An 8298-nucleotide genomic window follows, 5' to 3' on the forward strand; every position below is an offset into this window, starting at 1 on the left:
GATCAAACACTTGCAGCTTCCCTCTGATCCAATAGCCTCAACTTCCTGTTGTAGGCTCAGCTGCAGCTTTCTGCTAATTCAAGAACTGCAGCTTCTCGCAGGTTATAGGTGCAAGGCATTGATCCAAATAGTCTGAGGGCTGCAACCTCTTCAACCACCATTGTTCTCTAATCTAGCCGTCGCTATTCCCTCCTTTGCCAGTTTTCTACAGTCCTCTGTCGTAACCTTACCAGAGTTCATTGATGGCCAAGAACTTCAGCAACATCTCCTTTGGCTCAACGGAATCATGGCGGGTTTCTCCAGCACTGAATCGCATTCAAAAGGTTTTCTTTTGATTCCGCGGGAGGATTAACTCTAATTTATGCTCCCTTGCAAACCAAAGGATTGGAAACCAACTTGAATTTCTTAATCACAACTCATAAACTGAACGATAATAACTTTCTCCAATGATCTCAAGCGGTGTCTTGTTCCATCAAATGACATGGGAAGTTTGGTTACCTCATAGGTGTGGTTCGTGAGCCTCCAAAGGATGATTCTGCTTGTGGAGATTGGGAAATGGAGCACTCCATGGTCATGTCATGGGTAATCAACTCCATGGAGACATCAATTGGTCATTCGTACATGTTCCTCCCTACTGCTAGTGCCCTTTTGACAGTTGTCTGTGATACCTACTCCAATATAGGAAATTTTGACCTACTCTATGAAGTATTTAAGAAGAACCGAAAGACAAAATATGGGTCAAGGACCATGACCCAATATTATAATGACCTTGTTGCACTATTATGGATTGAATGCGACTTGTATTACGACTACACTTGAGAGTCTACGACAGACTTATCCTTCTTCTAGAAGATTGTAAAAATGATTGTATGCTCCAATTCCTCGCTAGCCTTAATAAGGATCTTGACGAAGTCCGGGGCTGTATTCTTGGTCGGGATCCTCTTCCTTTCATTTGCGCTGCTTTTACCAAAACTCGTCAGGAAGAAAGCGGGAGACTCATTATGCTCGGCACTTTTTCATCAGTTGAATTGTCCGCCTTGATCTCAAATAGTACGCAGCCCTCGCATATGCCACCATAGACCAGTCGCCCACTTGTGATTCATGGTGAGCCGACATACAAACTTTTGATCAAATCCTCTACTAACAAGGGTCTTACGGCGAAGGCCGAACCAAACACAGCTCAAACGGCTCCCACCCGGAACATATCTGTATCCTCCAAATATCTAAAAAACTAGATGGAGCAATTGATCAAATTTATTGGAGCCAATTAAGTCTCTATGGATCCATCGAGCTCTCATGTCAAACAAAGTACTTTTTCTATGGCAGTCACAATTTATTTCTCCTCTAGTCCATGGATTATTGATTTAGGTGCCATGGATCACATGAATGGTTGCTCGCAAGCTTTCTCGACTTAGTACCTAAGCTTTGGAAAAAGTGCAGAATTGCCGATGGATTTTGTAGCTCCATTGCTGGTAAATGGTCGATTGTGCTAACGACCAATCTAGCTCTGGAGTCTGTTTTACTTGTTTCCCGATTGCAATGTAACTTATTATCAGTTAGCAAGTTGACAAGTGATATCGATTGCATTGTTAATTTTTCTTCTAATGGTTGAGTTTTTCAAGATCGTCGTTCGGGGAAGATGATTGAAACTGTTAAGATGATGGCTGAACTCTACTACTTTCAAGAGTACAACACGAAGAGTGAAGACACGACACACAAAAGTTATAGCTTATCTTGAGTCATTGAATATCTCATTATGTTGTTACATTGTTGTATAGGTTATCCTAATTTTTAATATTTGAAAAATTTGCATCCACTGATGTTTGCTAATAAAAATATCTTTAATTTCAATTGTTAGACATGCTAACTAGCTAAATATCACCAGGTTCATTACCCACCTCACACTTACCTTCTACTCATTCACATTGACATGAAGTTCTCGCACTCCCAGCTGCACCAATAAATTGTGATTCTTAACCTTAATTGATGACCACACTCGAATGATGTGTCAACATTTTAAAAGATAAATTGAAAGTTGTTGTGACCATCCAAAACTTCTACACCTTTGTTTTAAATCAATGCAAAACTTTTATTCAAGTTCTTTGGACCGGTAATGACTGTGAGTTTTTGAATTTTATTTTGAGTCATTTATTCGTAAGTAAAGACATCCTTCATCATAGTTCTTGCACGAACACTCCTCAATAAAATGGGGTGTTCGAGAGAAGAAATCATCACCTATTCGATGTTGCTCACTTCATTATATTTCAATCTAATCTCCCAAAATATTTTTGAAACGATGTCATTCTAACAACCACCTATCTCAGAAACAGTCTCCTCCAAAATTCACAAGTTTTGACCCCCCTTAGCCGTCCTAATGTCATGTTTTCTTGTGAATCGAGTCTTCTCCACTTTATATTCCAAAATATTTGGATGCACTGCTTTTGTTTCGAACACTACCCCTACTCAGGAGTAAACTTGATCCATGATCCGTAAAATGTATCTTCCTTGGTTATTCCACAACTCGAAAGGAATATCGATGTCTTGAACCAACCACTATGTGAGTGTTGATGTCTCATTCTTTCAAAATATTTTTTTATTTCTCTAGTTCGACCTCTATTGAGGGGGAGCTTCAGTTCCTCGATATTGTCGCACTCTTCTGGGCTTATTCTACTCTTCTGGATGGTCCTCCCATTGTTCCCACCATTGAGTGCCCTGTCTTATTGAGTGCACCATCTCCTCCCACTGTCTGTGTCTACATCGCCACACCTGTTGCAATGCTCCAACTCAGGAGCCCGCTACCTCCTTACGACTTCATTCCGGGCGACATCTTTTGCACAATCCCTTCTCTGAATGAGGAGGTGAGTTTTCCGAGTAAGGCATGCAATCAAGCATGTTCCCTCATATTTTATGATAAAATATGTGTCTTTCCACAGTTTATCGCTAACTTATAGAGCATTTGCTACTATCCTGATGGACCATCAAATCTCTGCTACTATTGAGGTTGCTCTTGCTGATCTAGCCTGAAAAATGGTAGTAATGGAGGAGATGATGCCCTTTAGCAGAACCATATGTGGGACGTCGTGGACCTTTCTCGGGATAAGAAAGTTGTAGAGTGCCGATGGATTTTTAGCACCAATTCAACTCTGACAGGTCTTTTGAAATCAATAAGGCAAGATTAGTCGCCAAAGGGTGCTCACAGACCTATTGAGTTGACTATGAAGAAACATTTGCTCTAGTGACTAAGTTAAACACTATTCGGGTTTTGTTGTCACTTGCAGTGAATATGGATTGACCTTTATTCTAACTAGATGTCAATTATATATTTTTGAATTGTGAGCTGATAGAAGAGGTGCAAATGTCTCTCTATCCGGGTTTTAATTCTACTGCTTCCAAAGCATAAGTGTGCAGGCTACAAAAGTCCCTTTATGGGCTAAAGCAGTCCCCAAGGGTCTGGTTCGACAAGTTCACAAGAGTGGTTGTGGGACATGATTTTACTCAGGCTCAATCGGATTACACCCTCTTCTTCTGACACTCCTCCAATGACTATGTACATATTCTTATTGTCAATGTTTACTATATTGTTCTTACAGGTAACGATCTCCCAACATCAAAGTCCTTAAAAGACATTCTTACTTCGTCCTTCGAGATGAAGAAATTTGAATCTCTTTGATACTTCTTAGTCATGGAAGTGGCTCAGTCTTCTCGGGAAATTTGTCTATTTCAGTGCAAATATGTGATTTACTTTCTGACAGATAATAACATTCTTCTGTGTAAACCTGTTGTTGTTCCTATGAATCCTAATGAAAAATTATCCGATATTTCAATGTTGTACCTATCAACAAAACTCATTACTAGCGCCTTATGAGAAAACTCATCTATCTGGCTCATACTCACCCCGACATATGCCATGTAGTTAGAACAGTGAGCCAATTTATGCATGACCCCTACGAGCACCATCTTCAAGCTATCTACCAGATTCTTCATTACTTTAAAGGTTACAATGGGCTCAAGTTTGTTCTTTTCCTGACACACCTCTTGATCTATTGTTTTTTATACAGTTGTTGATTAGGTCGGATCAGTTCATGATTAATGTTCCACCTCGGAGTATTGCTCATTTGTATGGGGCAATCTTGTCACGTGGAAAAGAAAAACGTTCAGTGGTTGTCCGAAGTAGTGCTAAAGCCGAATTTCGATCCATGTCCTTAAGAATTTGTGAAGCTCTCTGGCTGCGCATCATTCTCCGCAAACTTCGTATGCCAACTTCTGTCCCGTTGCAGCTATTCTGTGATAATAAAATCGCAATCAACATTGCCCACAACCCAATCTGGCATGATCGTACCAAATATGTGAAGATTGACAGACACTTCATTAAGGAAATGATTGAGTCTGGGGAGATTTGTGTTCTATATGCGTCCTTCGATAGTCAACTAGCAGACATTCTCACCAAGAATTTGCCTAGCACTTTGTTCGATGACTTCATGTCTAAGTTGAACATGACTGACACCTATGCTTCAACTTGAAGGGGAGTATTAGATTATAACGAATATCTCTATATTGTTATTATTTATTATTTGATTTTATTTCCTGATTATGTATTTCTTCTTTTGTTTTATTTTGTTTTTATTTCTTTCATAGTTTTTATTATTTTTCTTTATTATGCCTATTATAATTTGGTTTAATAACCTCTGCCTATCAATGAAATTGAGTATGGTCTATTCCAAACTTTAACAATGATAATTAATATAAACATTGTAGAAATCTTAATTCCTATTGGTCATGTAAAATAACATTTTTAGGGCATGATTCTTATGATAATCATTCTAACTAAATGACAAAAAGTGTTAAAAAGTCGTACTTTTCATATACCTCTCTTGATACTAAGTCCACACTCATCCTTTATATTGTCACTGATTAATAGTTTTAAGTTGTGCTAACTTTTTTTATGGTTATTTATGATTTTTTTTGGTTGAGCAGATCCCTAGTTGCATATTTGTCAGCAGCAAACTGCTACAAATCAGATCATCTAAAGATTCCAGAAAATTGGAGATTAGGTGCGTCTTGAATCTCAATCCTTATTAAACCTACTTTTTAAAGATTTTTGGCCTGATATGAGTAAGAAATTTTGCTAGACAACCTTTTGTGCAAAGTCAAGAGATAACTATTATTTTGTTCTTATTGTCATTATTTTTTCTTATAAGTGTTGAAATAACTATTATATCTTTGCTTACAGATTGTCTACTCATATATCACCATTGGATAGAAGCTATAAATCTTTGGTTTTACTGTTCATATGGTTATTTTGCTTTGTCACTCAGTACATTGCTTAACATTTACTAGATAGTCTTAAATTTCAACAGTCTCCCACCAGGCTAGTTTTATCACACCACACCTGATACTGATGGTTGAAATATGCAAAACATTCGTTGAACAATGAATGCTATAGTTTACTAAGGACTTGTAACATTAAATTTTCTGGTAGATTTTGTTCCATTTATGGTCTGTCATTCAATAACTTTTGGCTACCTTATGGTGTTAAATGGGAGAAGAGCTTTCTTTCATGTGCTGTCTCGTCAGCCATAAGAGTTTTTTTTTTTTTTAAGAAATTTACTAGCACACAATTCTTATTCTTATGTATTTATATATCTCACTTATATCTCACTCCCAAACTTTCATATTTATATACATAGCACTTTTGTGCTTTAAATCTATGCATGAAAAGGTGTGGTAATAGACTAATAGTGCAATTTTTTATGTGATGTTAAAGTTTTGAGTGCTTTGTGTAAATATGAAAGTTTAGTGTGAGATATGTAAATGCCCCTTTCCTTTATATATAAGTGCCTACCATGTTTTGTCCAAACCTATATTTTGCCTGTATTTGCCTTCTCAAATGATATTATCAGTTGTACTTGAATGAACCGGTTTTTCCACAGTTGAGAAAGCACAGTACATCTATATTGCTGGATTTTTTCTTACAGTCTCTCTAGACTCCATACTTCTCGCTGCTCTGTAAAATACAAGGTATGGGGTTCAGGTTTTGTGACTCCTACATTGATTCTGCCTGCCATGCACACATTTGTTTCTTAACGGTTTTTTAAATTTCATAGGTGTTTTTGATGGAACCTATCAGCTCCATTTAATTGAGTTTTTTTCCGTGATGCGCAGGACAAAGTTTTTCCGTGAGTACTTAACTTTTTCATTCCTCCAATTTACAAGTTATAATAAAAGACTGTCCTGTTTGGCATCACAGATCTGATTCACAGAAGGATTTAGAAGTGACTTCAAATAGTAGGGATAAATTTAGTCGATCAGTACAACTATGAATTTTAGATATAGTCTCCTGTTTTTACCTTGTTAGCTCAATTTCATATCTGCTACAATTCCACATTATGCACATGGTTTTTGTCTTTCAACCTCGAACTCTTTTTCTTCTAAAAGTCCTCTATTTGTGTAACTTTTTCATTTCAGAGAGTCTCATTTTTATCAAGTGATTTAAATAAATATGTAATTTGTGTGTGTGTGTGTGTGTGTGTGTGTGTGTGTGTGTGTGTGTGTGTCAGATATGTCGACTATATCTTTGGAACAGAGTCTGAAGCCAGAACATTTTCCAGAGTTCGTGGATGGGAGGTAATGATATTTTACATACTCTCTTTTCTCACATGCAAACCACATAATTCTCATGTGTTTACACGTCTAACACTCAAACTTTGATTTTTACATTTATACAACCCAAATCTTAATTTCATGTCACCTAAAAAGTACCACTATTTTAACTTTTTAAGGTGAAATACACCTTTTCATTCATATGTAGGGCGGCGGCATACATGTAAAAATTGAAAATTTAAGTGTTTGATATGTAAATACATCAAAATCAAGTGGTATGCATGTAAAATTTTCCAGATTTATTTATAAAATTTTTACTTGCCCGTTAATTCGCCTTTATACTGCAGACCGAGGACATCGAGGAGATTATTCTTAAAATCTCAGCATTGCTGAAGGCAGCTGGAGCACACGAGCGGGTAGCTGTGATCACCCAGGGCTGCGATCCAGTTGTTGTTGCCGAGGATGGAAAGGTGTATATATATATATATATACATATACATATACATATACATATACATATACATACACTAATACTTCATATTGATGACATACATGACAGTTTAAGATTCATAGATTTTGTAAAAAGTTGTCTGAATTGTGGATCATTTCTCATGATTTTTTCTTATAAATGATGGCATCAGGTGAGACTGTTACCCGTAATCGTATTACCCAAGGAGAAGCTGGTCGACATGAATGGTGCAGGTAATTTCTAGTAATTAAAAGGATTTGAAAAGTTTAGAAAGGAGCCTAATTTAATGTTATTTGCCTGAATTGTAATGTTTCCTGATTTAGTAGTGTCAAAATGGTTTACTGACTACTTATATGGGGCTATTTTAGTCTCGGAGTCTTTTCAAGTGTAAAATTAGTCCCCGTATTATTTTAATGAGTTGAAATATTCCTCAAAGAGAATTATCTTGGCTCCTAATAGAAGAGTTTGAGGGCTAAATTGCCATTTTAATAAATTCAGGGACTAAAATGACTCACTGCAAAGAGTCTGGGGAACATTTTGACACTTTTTTTTCAGTTGTATAAGAGGACTGAAATAGTAGACTTTGTTGCAGGGCATTTTAATAAATTTAGGGACTAAAATGACTCACTGCAAAGAGCCTGGGGAACATTTTGACACTTTTTTTTCATGAGTATAAGAGGACTGAAATAGTAGACTTTGTTGCAGGTGATGCATTTGTTGGAGGATTCTTGTCTCAATTGGTTCTGCAGAAGAGCATAGATGACTGCGTGAGGGCTGGTTGCTATGCTGAAAATGTTATTATTCAGAGATCTGGCTGCACATTCCCTGATAAACCAGATTTTGAATGAGATTTATAGATTTACCTAAAGAGCTTTGTTTTTGCATTTAAGAGATTATATGTATTGAGGTCTTCAGTTTCATGTTGTCCAATGAGAAGCTTGTAACACTAACATCTTTTGTCCTGCCAGAATGGCTTTAAGGGAATGCTTGTTTTGAAATTGCTATAAGTTCTGCTCTGTGTTTATGAAAGAAGCTTGCTCGGGTTTCATGTAATAATAATTATGATGAAATAAAAAATATAAAATAAAATGAATTTATGATGATAATAAACATTATATAATTCTAGTAAAGATTAATCATGTGTAATATTAATATGATAATAGTTTTAATAACTGATATAACTCGGTTTCTCTCAACAATTTGATTATGTCATGGCAACAACTAGTAAT

At 36.5% G+C, this 8298-nt stretch overlaps 1 pseudogene; it reads left to right on the forward strand.

Moving 5' to 3' along the window:
• Positions 1–8083, forward strand: part of LOC110023749 — a 20627-nt pseudogene extending 12544 nt beyond the window's left edge.
• Positions 8084–8298: the final 215 nt, after the last annotated feature.

The sequence above is a fragment of the Phalaenopsis equestris genome, unplaced genomic scaffold (genome assembly GCF_001263595.1).
Source record: "Phalaenopsis equestris unplaced genomic scaffold, ASM126359v1 Scaffold000229, whole genome shotgun sequence".
NCBI classification, from domain to species: Eukaryota; Viridiplantae; Streptophyta; class Magnoliopsida; order Asparagales; family Orchidaceae; genus Phalaenopsis; species Phalaenopsis equestris.